The sequence below is a fragment of the Henckelia pumila genome, chromosome 2 (genome assembly GCF_033568475.1).
Source record: "Henckelia pumila isolate YLH828 chromosome 2, ASM3356847v2, whole genome shotgun sequence".
In the NCBI taxonomy this organism is placed as follows: Eukaryota; Viridiplantae; Streptophyta; class Magnoliopsida; order Lamiales; family Gesneriaceae; genus Henckelia; species Henckelia pumila.
Genome location: NC_133121.1, coordinates 160830474 through 160847121, shown reverse-complemented (window position 1 = coordinate 160847121; position 16648 = coordinate 160830474). Strand labels below are relative to the sequence as shown.

At 37.9% G+C, this 16648-nt stretch overlaps 1 non-coding gene across 1 annotated transcript; it reads left to right on the top strand.

Moving 5' to 3' along the window:
• Nucleotides 1-3294: 3294 nt before the first annotated feature.
• Nucleotides 3295-3401, top strand: LOC140885933 (small nucleolar RNA R71). Its single transcript, XR_012151345.1, has one exon. It is a non-coding gene; the product is annotated as a small nucleolar RNA R71 (small nucleolar RNA).
• The last annotated feature ends 13247 nt before the right edge of the window (nucleotides 3402-16648 follow it).

Genomic DNA, 16648 nt, shown 5'->3' with positions numbered 1-16648 from the left:
GTTTTCTTCATCTTGAAATCTCCTACACATTAAACCCGGGAGTATGTTATGAATATAAATGCATGCAAAAGACAAAACTAAGATAAAACATGAACAAACACAATTAAATGCATGCAAACTACCAACAAAATAACAACAAAATATGCAAAAAAAACACGACCATCAAATACCCCCAGACTTAATCCTTGCTCGCCCTCGAGCAAGTCATGCAAAAACAAAATGAAACAGGATAAACACATAAGCCAGGACGATTATGCATAAAATTTAGCCTCAAAGAAAACCACTTTCATAAAAAAAAAACAAGTTCATAGCTATTCTCAATCATCAATGATACACCTTCAGTCGAATGCGAATGTGTGTGTGTGCCATGTTACCCCAGTTACATGCAACTTCAAAAGAACAAAGTTTCAAGACTGTTCGCCGACCTATAACAATTCAGTGCAAGTTTTACAATCAAGAACTCTCCTCCCAACAATCCATCAACAAAACACAACTCTCTCAAGCTAACTAAACACTAATTTGCAATTTCTTTTGCAGTCCCAATAATTACCCGCATACTTAGCTATGAAATAGTGAATAGGATTTCATTCACCTTCCAAGCCCGGATGGAACTGATGCCTTACTAATTTTTTTCAATGTTTAACCCCATTTTATCTGCAAACTTAGCCACAAACAAGATGAGTAGGATTTCAAACATCTTGCTTGCAACCCGGATGGAGTTGATTACTTCATAAACATGTTATAAAAGCTGATTTTTTCTTTTCTACTTCTAAAAATACCCAAGAGAGTAAATGCTAAATCAACAGGATCATCAAGACTTAAGAACCATCAAGTTTCACAAACACCTATTGTCGTGCAATGGTCCAACAGACATCCACAAAGTCTAATACATCACTACACTTCACCGGTTAAACAAGCGTACTTGAAAATATTCAACGATCAACCTATGGTTTCTCATGTCCAATCAAGAGTAAAATTTTTCAAAAATTTCATTTTTCCATCATCATAGGCTAAAAATCATCATCCTACTTATGCATACGACACAAACGAAAAACGACACAACAAATCACAAACTCAATGCAATAACAAAACAAAACAAATGCAACAATATGAATACATCCCCCCACACTTAAATGAAGCATTGCCCTCAATGCGTCAAAACAAAAAACACAAACAAACAACTAAACACAATGCAATGCAAAAAATGAAAAACGAAACTCCCCTGGTTTAAGTGTTGGCACTGTCCTCTTCAACGTCTGACAACATCACGGAAGAATCATATTGAAACTTTGTCTACGGAGGTGGCTGAATTCGGGAAACTAAAAACAACAAAAATAAAATGAAAGATAAAAACGAAAGAAAAGAAATAAAAACACTGGGTTGCCTCCCAGCCAGCGCTAAATTTACAGTCATTCTATAGCTCGACTGCATTTTTCTTTTACTCATGGTGGTTCATATCTAGTTCCCTTAACCACCTTCACCCACTTGCGCAGTTTTTCAGTAATGTCTGTTCTTTGCTTCCTCTGCTTTGATTTCTGGGAGATTACTTTTGATCGATCCGGTGGTAGTTTTGGTTCAACTTTAGATGCCTGCAAATCAGAGGGAAAATTTTTAGCATTAGAATTCTCAGCAGGTCGTACAACAATCTCAACTTTATCCTCAATGACAAACTTCTTGTGTTTTGCGACAAGTGATTCATGACATCAAGATTATTAACAACACTTTCACAATCAGAAATTTGCAGGGTATCAAAAATATGAAACTTAACAATCTCTCTATCAAACTCCATAGTGAGAGTGCCATTATTCACATCTATAACAGACTTTGACGTTTTCAAAAATGGTCTTTCTAGCAAAATTGGATTATTAAAATCATTATTTTTCATATCAAGCACATAGAAATCAGCAGGAAAAACAAAATTATCAATTTGCACAAGAACATCTTCTAACAGACCCCTAGGATAAATAGTAGATTTATCAGCCATTTGAACAACAATCGCAGTTTCAGTCAAAGGCCCAAGATTTAAAGAAGCATAAACAGAGTATGGCATGACATTAATAGATGCTCCTAAATCTAACATGGCCGTATCAAGCTACTATCTCCTATTTTACATGGAATCGAGAACATACCTTGGTCCTTGAATTTTGTAGGTACCTTTCTTTGAATGACGGCAGAGACCTGTTCTCCCAATTCAACTCTCTTACATCCCTTCAACTTTTGTTTTCTTTTCACAGTACACAACTCTTTTAAAAATTTAGCATAGTGAGGTACTTGTTTGATAGCATCTAACAAAGGAATATTTACCTCACATCTACGAAACACTTCATACAACCCCTTAATTCCATCATCTTTCCTATACTCTTTCAATGCTAAGGGAAAAGGGGCTACAGGTTTATACTCGGAAAAAGGAGGGAACTTACCTCTAGGTTCTTCCTGAATTGTGTCGTCCTCCTCTACCTTGGATTCCTGCTCTCATCTTTGTTCTGTACTGGTTCTTTCACCACTTCTTCATTAACCTTCAACTCTTTTCCACCCCTCAAGGTAATCGCACTCACATTCTCCCTCGGGTTCACCACAGTCTGTGATGGTAAGCTGTTCGAATTCAGTGCCTACAACCTGTTCACTGCGGTTGCCAACTGCCCCATTTGAGTGTTCAACTGTTGGATACATGCTCGAGTTTCATGTTGAAAAGCGGCAGTATTAGTAGCAATATCCTTAACAATGTTTTCTAGAAACTCACCAGACATGGGGACTTGAGGATGATGTTGCTGTTGAGGATACGGTGGCCTATATGCTTGATTGTGCGGTGGTGCTTGAGTTGCTTGCGGGTTCCTATATCTCAAGTTTGGATGATCCTTCCAACCAGGATTGTATGTGTTGGAGTATGGATCATACTTCCGTTGTGGCGGTCCGGGAAATCCTCCTGCTACATTGACTTGCTCAGCCGATCCCTCTTGAAGTGTGGGACACATGTCAATCGCATGTCCCCTTGCAGTGCAAATTCCACAAACCTTCATATTTTGTCCATTTCCTACAGCCATTTGACGCACAAGAGACGTCAGATCAATCAGTTGCTGTTCAAGGGAAAAAACATTTACCTCATTATTCTTTCTTGGTGCAGGATCACTTCTGTTGGTGCCAAATTGCTGAGAATTGGCAGCCATACTCTCGATTAGATTCCTTGCTTGTACTGGAGTTTTATCGACGAAAACTCCACCACTGGCCGCATCCACCATGCTCCTGTCATGAGACAACAACCCTTCATAGCAGTATTGAATTAATAAATGTTCACTTATCTGGTGCTGCGGGCAGCTGGCGCATAGTTTCTTGAAACGCTCCCAATACTCATGCAGTGACTCTCCCATCTGCTGCTTGATGCCATAAATTTCCTTTCTGATGTTTTCCGCTCTTGAAGCTGGAAAATATTTCTCTAAGAAAATTCTCTTCAGTGCCGTCCAAGTGGTGATGGATCCAGAAGGTAGGTAGTATAGTCAATCCTTTGCAGCGCTCTTCAAAGAGAAAGGAAAGGCTCTGAGTTGGATCTGCTCCTCTGTCACTCCATGTGGTTTCATGCTGGTGCATACGACATGGAATTCCATCAAGTGCTTGTGCGGATCCTCACCTGCAAGACCATGAAAAGCAGGCAATAGATGTATCAATCCAGATTTTAATTCAAAATTAGCATTATTTTTTAGAGTAGGAAAAGTAATGCATAAAGGCTGCTGAGTGAGATCAGGAGTGCCAAGTTGTCTCAAACTCAAGTTCGCATTCGCCGCCATATCTTCCTCAGAAATTTCAGTCTTAATTTTGTCCTCTTCTTGCCTCCTACGAGCTTCTCTCCGTCGCTTAAGCAAGGTTCTTTCTATCTTTGGGTCGTATGTAAATTCTTCTTCTTCAGAATATTCACCTGAAAGCATGAACAAACCAGATTAGCACTACGAGGAATAATAAAATAAAATAAAATAAACTAAGAACACAATAAATTAACACCGATCCCCGACAACGGCGCCAAAATTCGGTAGCTCTTAATCGTGTCACGCCCAAATTACCCGACTCACTCAGATAAACAAATAATGCAGTAGTGTGAGTAGGGATCGTTCCCACGAAAAAATGTAAATTTAATGTGTTCTAAATAAATAAAATGGGGGTTTTGAGGTTGAGATTAACTACTGAAAATTTTAAACAATTAAAGTTCACTAACATGTAAGATTGAATAATAAACTTGGAGAAATCAATAAGAGACGAGACTTGGTATCGGTCGACTACACCTTTGATATTCATTCATTCACTCATCGATTCTCTAAAAATAATTAATCTTATTAAATATTCGCCATTGAAAATTCAATTCCTGTTTCACCGTAATTTTAGTTAATTAGAAAACAACATTCAAAATTAACCCTTACCAATGAATTAACCCGATAACAGCAATCTAGATTTAAATCCACGGTAGCATTTAAACTAGTAAAACTGACGAACCTAGACAACACAAACACCAGCGGTTGTATTTAGCCTAGTCAATAATTGATCCTACGATTTAATAAATTCAACAGCAGAAAATATCAAACGTAGTTTCTTTGCAAATTAGTTTATTCAAACAATTACGGATTTGAATTCTAATTCAGCTATCGTCCGCAATACAAAACTCTAAGATGGCCAATCCTAAAATCTCGCATACAAACATGAAATCAAACAATCAAAGATTGATACTTAATAAAGATTTAACACTACGAATCGAATCTCATGAACAAAATATTTCAAGGTTTCGTCTCCCTCAACCAAGTATTAAAAAGGTTTAGCTACAACTATTCATCACCAAATTCATAAAAATTCAAAGAAAAGAAGAAAACTAGAGAAGAAATTGAGGAATAAAACCTAGCCTCCAAGAGAGAGTCTCGAAAATCTGATAATAATCCTCCAAAATCGGAATTAAGAGTCTAATAAAGGCTAGAGAATAAAATAACAAAGTTTCCAAAATTACTACTTTTTTCCCGACAGACGAGCGCGCTCGATCGCATAAGTACGCACGATCGAGCGCGCTATTTTACACGATTCCCTGCCCAAAATTCCTTGCGCGCGCTCGATCGCGTGAGTTCGTCCGATCGATCGCGTGAAAATATGCGTTTCTCTATTTTCAACTTCTCGGCCCGCGCTCGATCCTGCTGAGTACGTGGGATCGATCGCATGGGAAAAACCAATATTTTGCCTTTGTTTTCTTCATCTTGAAATCTCTTACACATTAAATCCGGGAGTATGTTATGAATATAAATGCATCAAAAGACAAAACTAAGATAAAACATGAACAAACACAATTAAATGCATGCAAACTACCAACAAAATAACAACAAAATATGCAAACAAAACACGACTATCAGGTGTGGTGGTTGAAGGTGCTATATGAATCACTTTACTGATTTTTTGCTATATTTCATTTTGTTATTAGTATGAAAACTAAATTATTTTGGTGTAATTTTTTGGTTCATAGCTACTTAGAAGTAAATTGTTTGTAAGTTGGGAGACAAATATGACAATCATGTATAGTATTTTGATTTCTATGAAATTTTTTATTTATGCTTTAAATTAATTTGTTATTTTCAAAAATAATGGTATCAAAACAGTTAATTGTTTCATGATATGACATTTTTTTATGTCTTGATGGAGCATCAAAACTATATATATGTGATTTAATTTCTTTATAAATAACAAATAGTGACATTTTTCAATGTCTTATTAATGAGCATAAGAGACATTTATAAATGTCACGATAGTCTAGTTGATATGAAATTTTAAATTGACTTGATAAATTACTTTTAGGGACAATTTTTATTGTCATTATAAATAAATGTATAAGACATACATGAGTGTCATTAAAAATAACATTTCTTGAAATTTTATGTTGTCTTGAAATTCGTAATTCATCACACTTTTAAAATACCTAATAATATCTTATCCTGACATTGCAAAATGTCACGAAGGCTAAGAAGACATTAGAATAGAGGACATTTATTGTATGTATCACCAAAACTTTAATGTCATTAAATGTTCAATATAAAGGCATTTATTCGTGTCATCAAAAACCATTATTCTTGTAGTGTGCATGCATTATATATCACGTTGAGGTTATACCTTGATATTATCATTAGAGGGGTTGCTCAGCCCCGATGTTTTGTGGACGGTTTCCATGGATTTGGATTCGGATATTTCCACTTATTTTTTTTATGGTATGGGAGTATCTCTTGATACGACGGTCCAATGTGATACATACCAAGCTGCCATTTTTTGAGCAAAAGTTTCTACAGTGATAGGTTTATGGTACCCGTTCAATTGCATTTAGCATTTATAGCATGTGTATACTCATAATTTTGTACTGAACATTGTTAGCTCATGTCCTCGGTTTTGGTTCTGGAAATCATATTCTACGGGGCAGGACTTAGGTTGGGCGGACTGAGAGTTAGCGATCGTTGAGTTGTAGCAGGGTGGATTGTACTGTACCAAGATTCCATTTGAGAAATTTAGTATTAATTTTGATGAGATTATACTAGATGCTAGGGCATTTGGATCTGCCCTGTTTGCGGCCTCTACTAGTGGTGTTGACAAAGATGGCCTATATAGTTCATTCTCCCGTGTTTTGGTTTTATTTTTCAGCTGTTCTCAGTTTAAGTTAAATGCAATTACCTCTAGAGTAGGAAAATTTTTTCCAGAGATGAGCCATCACTCAAAGTTATTTTCTTTAATCTTATTGACATGTTTTATTATGATAAAATGAATTTTAAAACATGGACGAATTTCTTTTTTTTTTTTCAAAATTTCTATATGATTCTTTATTAAATAAAAACAAATGGTTATGATTACATGATTGGTTGCTCAGAAAGTTCAGTTTGGTTGTGCATTTATATATTAAATATTTTATGTTTCCTCTTGCGAGAATTATAGAGGTTACATGTAAATTATTCTTGAGAACACATAAAATACACAAACTATCATTTATTGTGCACAAAATTTCGTACAAAACTAAAACTCCAAAAAATTTATATCCAATTTAGCTTAGTACAAAAATTCAACTTAGTTCATATCACATTATTTCAAGATCAACCTAGATAACAACTTGTAACATGCAAAAATATGCTAAAATATTATCACTAATTTGTATCTCTTCCAAATGCTTTTGTATCTCTTCCAAACTAACATTTCTTGTATTTGAACTTGATCTTGAACTTGATCATTTAAGAAAAGAAATGAACATAAAGGAGTATAGTGTTCTATGGAATTCCCATCATCAAGTTAGGATTTTGCAAGGCCTAGACATATCACGTATGCTCCTTTCATAATATTATCAATCTGCAAATGACACCATACAATTCAGCCAAAACAGAAGTTCTCAGCGATCTAGATGCAACAATTATTCAACAAAGATGCTCAGAAAAACAAACTTGAACACAAGATGACTTACAACAAAAATAACTATTGCTCTTCCAGGTATTCGATCTGGAAACACGTTCAATACAAGATCATCGTGCATTAATCAAATAAAAATTATATAAATTTAATTTTTTTCTTCAAATCACTTAAAAATAGCTGTTAATTATCTTCAAATTAATGAGCTACATCTCATATTTTATATTCGACTGGAAATTTGTTTGTTTGCCCCAACGACATACCCCAAAGAGCAGTTGTTCAAACATAATACTAAAAAATGACACATGATACTGCTGAGAAACATGATTCCTTGGTCGAGCTAAGAGATCTAGTCCGATTTGACAAGAGCCTTCAACCAATGACAAAAGTTTTAGGAGGGACTGGAAGATGTTTACGGTGTATCCCCTCCGACGCTCAAGTCAGATCCTAGGACAGCAGAATATAGTGAGTGATGTGTGTTCACTCGATGATGTTGAAACCTTAACAATGAAATCGAACATGGTATTTATAGGAGAGGCACCAGATTTGGTTTCGTCCTTTCTTGATTAGAACTCGTGAATATATGGATTGCAATGTCATCAATCTCGACTGAGATCTCGTCCAAATCCTCCCTAAATATGGAACGTCAAATATTTGAAATGATCTGATATCGTTCGGTTGACATGATGTTCTAGCCAACCTCCCATGTTGGCCGACCTATCACCTTCCTGGCCTGGGATTGGTGGTGAGGGAGTTGTGCCGACCTACCACCTTCCCGATCTGCTATCTGGCCGACCTAGGATCGGTGGTGAGGGAACTGTGCCAGCCTACCATATTTACCGACATGCTACCTTGTCGACCTGCCATCTGGCCGACCTGGGATCGGTGGTGATGGATGACCGGCTAAATCGGTTTGATAAAAATCTACTGGCAAGCGCACCAGGTCAAGTAATAGTAAAGTGGACTGAGAGTCCAAGTATCGATCCCACAGGGACTGTTGTCAATTCTCAAAATTTAATTATTTTACTTAATCTAGACAAAATAATAGAAAATATTTTGAATTAAATAAAATAAGAATATAAAATAAAAACTGCTTAAGAAATACGAATAAAAATAACTAAAGATAAAAATAATTAAAATAAAGACAACCAAGACACACATAGGTACCAAACAAATCTTGTAACATGTAGTCGATTCAGGACTCAGATTTAATCTTAATTCACGGGAATTCTCCTAATTTGTTCAAAGGACTATTTCTAGAACAATCAAACCTATTTTAATATTGATGAACTAATATTTCGTAATTCTAATCAAATTTGAATGCATTAAATATTTGTGAAAATTCAGTTTACACCCAAACCGCACACTGAAACCGAATTATATTTCTAGTCGATTTTACAATATGTTAATTATCAGAGTGATCAAAATCAATACCTCCTCTGTCGACTTGGAATCGATTAACATGCAAGCAAACAGTTGATCAGACTATTCACAAGATAAATATAAATCTAACAATCAATAAAATAAAATCAACTCTGAAAAATCCTAAACAAACATCCAAGTTTTCTACATGAATTTGTTCGGCCCAATCACGCCGTCTTGGTTGAAAATAAACTACTCAATAATTAAAAACAATAATTCAAAAATAAAAATAAAAAGAAGAAAAGAAAGAAGAAATCTTCTCTCCCAAGCCTTGTAGCCGCCTCCTCTGTGTTGTGCGCATTCTGGAACTTCGAAACCCTCAAAAATATGTTATATCTTGTATATATATGTTCCGGAACGCCTACCAGTTAATTTCCTCTCAAAACAAGGATTTTTTGGAACACATATGACCCCCGAATACGCGCGCATGCGCAACACATAAAAACAGAGGCCTGGACACGAAACTCGCGCGCGCGCGAGCTTGATTCTCGTGCGCGCAGTACAAAAATTCTGCACTGAGCGACGATTTTCAAAAATTCATATCTCAAGATCTAACCGTCGGATTGAGCTGAAATTTGGACAGCAGCTTCCAAACATCTTGAAATATAATCTGAATGGTGAAGATCAAATTTGGACTTTTTAAAATTAAATTTGAATTTTTGAACAAAGCTGGTTCGAAATTCATTCTTCAAAAATATATTTTCCTACAAAATTAACCCAACGAGTGAAATACACACACATGCACTAAAACACATAAAAACACATAAAAATAATATGAATGCACACAAAATAGACATAAAAATAACATAAAATAATGCATACAAAATGCACTTATCAACACCCCCATACTTAACTCTTGCTCGCCCTCGAGCAAGACCTGCAAAAACAAAATGCAAACAAAAACATAAGTAAGGACGATTCATAAATGTGCAAAGCCTCTGAGAAGTTTAATCACAAAACAAAAAACACAGACATGCTCTCAACTTTTCATAATACACCTTCGGTTTAACGTGAACGTGTGCGTGTGAAATGTCATTCCAGTTTCATACAACTTAGACCGAATTCATTTCAAAACTGCTTGGCGACCTGTGACAAATTAGTGCAAGTTTCACTTTTCAAGTCCACATTCCTTCCAACGACCTCTAGAGAAACCCACCTCCCTTGAGATAATAAATTACACACCTCCGGATTTTGCACCCGGTATTGCTTTAGCCCCAATAATTACCCGCTGACTTAGCTATAACTGGCTAGGATACGAAAAATCATTCTATTTTTTCTTTCTAATCCCCTCGTCTATAGCCCGGATGGAGCATCAATACCATTTAATCCGCATACTTAGCCTTAAATTTAATCTTTTTTTTTTAGGATTTTAATCCTTTCAAGGCCCGGATGGAATTGAATATTTTTTTTTCCTCTAGGTGCGCCCAAGATCATAAGTGTCTTACTAGAGCCTCATCAAAATTCATAAAACACAATCAAGATCCACAAATCACCTATTGTCGTGCAATGGTCAAAAAGACAGAAACTTCATCAAATCTTTCGCTACAATTCACTGGTCTAACATTAGTGCTTAAAAATATTCATGGTTCAACCTACAGTTTCTCATGTCCAGTCAAGAGCAAAATTTTTTCAAAAATCCATTTTTTTCAAATAAACTTCATCATCATTGGCTATCATGACTCATCCAACTCATGCAAGACAACATAAACGAACAAAAACAAACAATATGAAAACAACACACGAAACATGACAGATGCAACACAAACACATAGACAATGCAATACTAGTCTTCCCCCCATACTTATCCAAAGCATTGCCCTCAATGCTTCAGAACAATGAACATAATGCATAACAAACCCACAAATGCAAAGACAAACAAAAACACAATGAGAACAAATATAACACTCCCCTAGTTTTCGATGCATCCTCTTTCTTCTTGATAGTATCAGCTGAGACAGCAGCAGCAGATTGTATATATCGGCAGGAACGACCAACTGGCATGGGAAAGAAACAAAAATCAAACAAAAACAAAAACAAAAACCAAAAATAAAATAAATTGTAACACCCGATATTTTAAATACGTAAATCCACACGCATAATTAGGATAATTAATTATTTAAATTTTAGATTTATGGGTTAAATAATTATGTGAATAATTTGTGCATGATTTAATTTATTTTTAAGCATTTAACCCATAATTAGTGATTTTTATGATTTTTTAGTATTTTAATTATTTTATCGCGTAGACGGGACCGTGGACGGACGAGATGACAACTTTCCACCCAAATTATTTTATGAGTCTTTTTAGAGCCCTAAAATATTATTTTGAGTTTTATTATCTCAAAATTTTAAGTATTTAATTTAATATAATTTTAGGAGTCCATTTTATTCAAAATAAGCCAAAATAATGACTTTTAATTATCTTTAAAATTCCCCTAATTTCTAATTTCGGGATTTTATAAATTATAATTTAAGTTTCTGATTTGAACTTTTATTTAGAATGTTTAAATTTTATACTATTTTTTTTAAAGCTTTTAATTATTATTAATTAACCTAAAAACCTATTTTCTTAAATATTAAAACCTAATCTACCCAACCCCACACACACCCACACGTCACTTTCCCATCAGCCGCCATCCCACCCCTCCACTCTCCTTCCTCGACCCAGCAGCTCAAGAAGACACCATAGCCAAGATCTTTGAAGCTCCAAAGTTCATTTTTTTCGTCCCGTCGTCCCGGAATTGTCCCGCGTTTTTCTTTCTCTTCGTTTACGGTGAAAGGCATGTCTTTTTCTTATTTTAAACACCATATATGATATGTATGCATTCATGGACAGATTTTGACAGACTGTTACGTTCATGTTTCGGATTTATGTTAGGGAATAATGTTTTTTTTTTCCTTGTGTTAAACGCATCCGATGGTTTACATGCATATTCATCACGTTTTCACTCATGGAATGGTGCATGGATGCTGGTCCGTGCCTTCTTGGGTGCGTAAGGGCCTTGGGAGATGGGCTGGGTTGTTGGTTAGAGGCTAGGTTCATCGAGTGCAAGGCTGGACACAAGCTGGTCAAGGGTGGCTCACAGCAAGGGTTTCTGGAAGAAGGGTTCGGTCTAGGGCTGTGGACCATGGCTCGGGCTGAGCCATGGTGAGTTAGCACCGCCCAGACGTGGGCTACGTCTGGGCGGCAGTGCTCCGGCCAGGGGCGGCCGGAGTAGGGCGGCAGCAGCCCTGGAAGGGCTGCTGCCCGCGCCGAAGCTCTTTGGGAGGGGGCGTCGAGCCTAAGGTTTTCAGGGCTGGTCCGGGTCGGGTCTTGGGTCCGGGTTGGGTCTGGAAGTCATGGGTTGAGTTAGTTGGGTCCGGGTCCGGGTTAGGTTAGTTGGGCTCGGGTATTTTTATTTTTAAGTTTTTAAGTTTAATTAAAGGTTTAATGGGCCTATTTAAATATTAAAATTTTATTAGGCTCAATTTAATTATTTTGGGTTAAGTTTAATTTATTTGGGCTTAATTAAATTAATTAAGTGAGTAAAATAATTTTTATGGGCTTTAGGGCCCGTGAAAGTTATTGGGCCAGTCTTTGGGCTTTTGGGCCCATTGGGCCAGAATTGGTTGTTAATGGGCTTTAATTATTTAATTGGGCTTAGGATAATTTTATTGGGCTTAAGTATGTTAATGGGCCAGATTTAAGAAAATGGGCTTGAGTGTTAGGGCCAGCAGTCCAGTACAATCTATGAGAAATTTGCATGTGTCTTGAATATATATTTAATTATTTTTATGTATTGGAGTTATTTTTAATATTTATATGTTAGTAAGAAATTAAATTAAATATATATGAAGGACACACACATTTTTATTTATGTACATGCATTCATGAAATAATTTTATGCATAATTAAATGTTTAAGGTTGAGCAATAATAAAATATTTTATTTTGGAAGTTGAAGTAGTGTGACAATTTAAGGGGGATTCGTCCCCATATGTGACCTATTGAAGGGCAGTTTACTGCCAATTTAAGAGGTGATTCGTCACCGCCACGTACGTTGGTTTCCACGCTGATCAGTATTTAATGTATGATTTAAGGTTACACTACGGATACAACCATGCGATGTTAGAAAATTAATTGCTCAACAATGTTATGTATTATGTTATTTAAGTTTATTTAAGTTAAGTTATGTTATGTAATTTTTAAGCATGCTCATTCATGTATATGTATGTATTAGTATTTAATTGTTTTAAATTTTTTTAAACCCTTGTTATGTTAGCATGTTGGGCCTCTAGGCTCACTACACTGGTATGGTGCAAGTGAGGACGTTGAGGATGATGTTGTACCCACCGGAGGCGAGGATGTATGAGCGGACATGAAGTGACCCCGTGACCGTGATAGATGTCTGAGTCACATGCATGTTTTTGATTATGTCAGCACGTTACACATTTTATATTATTTTTCAGTGGTTGTGAGTTTTGAATATTTTATTGAATATTGTCAGTGCATGCAAATTTTAATCATTTTATTTATGCAGTATTTTTAATTAAATGTTCGACTCAGATATTTATTTTATTTTAAATAATGCATTTTTATTTAAGTATTTAATTATTTATTTATTTATTTTTAAATCTTTTTATTCTGTGCATATATGTATGGGCATATATGTACATATTTTATTTAGTAAGTATAAAAAAAAAAAAAAATTTCCGCATATTTTTTTATTATTTATAGAGTTAGGGTCGTTTCAGTTGGTATCAGAGCACGGTCCTTGGAGGGGTCATTACTGCTATGCAAGCTCAGAAATCCACGCTACCGGTCTGTAAGTTTTAAGTGTTTATAGCATGATTTAATTTTTAGAATTTAAGTTAGCATTAATTTGAAACAACTTAGTTATGCATGGCGATTTACGTAAATAAATATGTGGTGGTGCAGAATGCCTCCGAGACCAGTTAACAGACGTGGGGGACCTCCACCTCCACCTCCACCTCCGCAGAACCCTATTGCAGCATTGGAGCAGGCCAATGAAAATATGATGGCAGGGATTACTGCTCTATTAGAGCAGCAGGCTACTCGTCCCAGGTTGTCCCACGAGGAGGACGTTGCTGAGAGGTTCCAGAAGAAGGGACCCAAGGAGTTTGTTGGTACCACCGATCCTTTGGTGGCGGAGGGATGGATTCGCTCTCTGGAGTCCATCTTTGCTTATATGGGGATCACAGACACCGACAGGGTGAACTGTGCGACGTACATGCTGCGGGGTGATGCAGCGCTCTGGTGGGAGGGTGCAGCCAAGGGAGTTCACCTTCCTACACTGACCTGGGCAGAGTTTAGGCGTATCTTCTACGCCAAGTACTTCACTGAGGATGTGCGTAGTCGCATGATCCGTGAGTTTATGAGTCTCCGTCAGGGGGACAAGGCCGTGGTTGAGTATGTGAGGCAGTTCGAGAGGGGCTGTCACTTTGTGCCCTTGATTGCTGATAGTCCGCAGGAGAAGTTGAGACAGTTTGTGGAGGGCCTAAAGGCTGATATCAGGCATGATGTTCGTATGGCAGACGTCCTTACTTATGAGTCTGCAGTCAGTAGAGCCTTGCGTTTCGAGGAGGGTCGAAGAGAGATCCAGAGGGAGCAGCAGGGGAAGAGGCAGTTTCAGACTGGGTACCAGCGACCATCTTCGCAGCCTCCTGCGAAGAAGCAGTATACAGGGCCGGCTAAGGGCCCGAATCAGCAGCAGAGACCACAGCAGCAGAGGCCGCAGCAGCAGAGGGGCGGGGCCCCTAATGCCATAGCTTATCCTACTTGCCCGAAGTGCCAGAAGATGCATTCGGGACCTTGCCTATTGGGAGCAGGAGTTTGCTACCACTGTAGGGAGCCAGGGCATCAGATAGCTAACTGCCCGAGGAAGAAGAACACCGCTGGTAGGGTGTTTGTGATGCAGGCCGAGGAGGTAGATCCAGACACCTCCTTGATCACCGGTATATCTTATCCCTAGCATTTTAATAATTTTCCTTTGGTTAAAAATTTAGTCTTTAATTTGGAATTATTGTTATTTGGGTTATTTAACTGCATGTTAGAATAGGAAGCATGTTTTACTTGTGATTAGAATTAAGAATTTGTAGTGACTCGTTGGGGAAAATTTAGTAGTGGTATGAAACTGTTGGGAATTTTTTGGGTGCAGGGAGAATTCTAGTTGGAGGCAACTCCACGTTTGCGTTGCTAGATTCAGGGGCTACGCATTCGTTTATCTCCCTGGAGTTTATCAGGCGGGTAGGCATCACACCTGAGAGTAGTGACAGCGGGTATGATGTTACTATGCCGTCAGGGTAGATTATTTCTACCTCGAAGATTATTCGAGGACTGGAGTTGGAGCTGCAGGGACACTCCATTCGAGCAGATGTAGTAGTTTTGCCTTTGAGTGGATTCGATTTGATTTTGGGCATGGACTGGTTGACAGTCAATGGAGCTTCGATTGATTTTCGTCGGAGATCAGTGTCAGTGAGACCTACAGTAGGTGACCCGTTCACTTTTCATGCATCTCAGAGCACTGATATTCCTCAGGTGATATCTCATATTCAGGCGAGGAAGTTGTTGAGACGGGGTTGCCAGGGGTTTCTAGCGAGTATTGTCACGACTTCAGAGCCATCTAGCATATCATTATCAGAGATAGAGGTGGTTCGTGACTTTCCGGATGTCTTTCCGGAGGATGTTGCCGGAATTCCACCAGTGAGAGAGGTGGAGTTCAGCATCGACTTAGTGCCAGACACCGTGCCTATCTCTAAGGCACCTTACAGACTTGCTCCTACCGAGATGAAAGAGTTGAAGGAGCAGATTCAGGAGTTGTTAGAGAAAGGCTTTGTTCGTCCTAGCTTTTCTCCGTGGAGAGCTCCGGTGTTATTTGTGAAGAAGAAGGATGGCAGTATGAGGCTGTGCATCGATTATCGAGAGCTCAACAGGGTCACAGTGAAGAACAAGTATCCACTGCCGAGGATAGAGGATTTATTTGACCAGTTGCAGGGAGCTTCAGTGTTCTCCAAGATCGATCTGCGATCTGGGTATCATCAGTTGCGTGTCAGAGATGCAGATGTGTCCAAGACTGCTTTCAGGACACGATATGGGCATTACGAGTTCTTAGTGATGCTTTTTGGGATGACCAATGCTCCAGCGGTTTTCATGGATCTCATGAACCGAGTCTTTCAGCCGTATCTAGATCAGTTCATCATAGTCTTTATTGATGATATTTTGATCTATTCTAGGAGCATCGAGGAGCATAGACAGCATCTTCAGACAGCCTTGCAAACTTTGAGGGAGCATCGGTTGTATGCCAAGTTCAGCAAGTGCGAGTTTTGGCTTGAGCAGGTGGCATTTCTTGGCCACATTATTTCGAGAGATGGGATTGCAGTTGATCAGTCTAAGGTTGAGGCAGTGCAGAATTGGGGTATTCCAAAGAATGCTTCAGAGATTCGCAGTTTCTTGGGTTTGGCAGGATATTATAGGAAGTTCATCAAGGGTTTTTCCTCTATTGCAGTACCCTTGACTTCCTTGACCAAGAAGAATGCGAAGTTTATCTGGAGTTCAGACTGTCAGAGGAGCTTCGATCAGCTGAAGGAAGCACTCACTACCGCACCAGTGTTAGCGATGACAGTACCACACGAGGAGTTAGTGGTGTATACCGACGCGTCTAAACTAGGTTTAGGAGCAGTGCTTATGCAGTGTGGTAAGGTTATTGCGTATGCGTCGAGACAGCTGAAGATTCATGAGCAGAATTATCCGACGCATGACTTGGAGTTGGCAGCAGTGGTTTTCGCTTTGAAAATCTGGAGGCACTATCTGTACGGAGAGAAGTGCAAGATTTTCA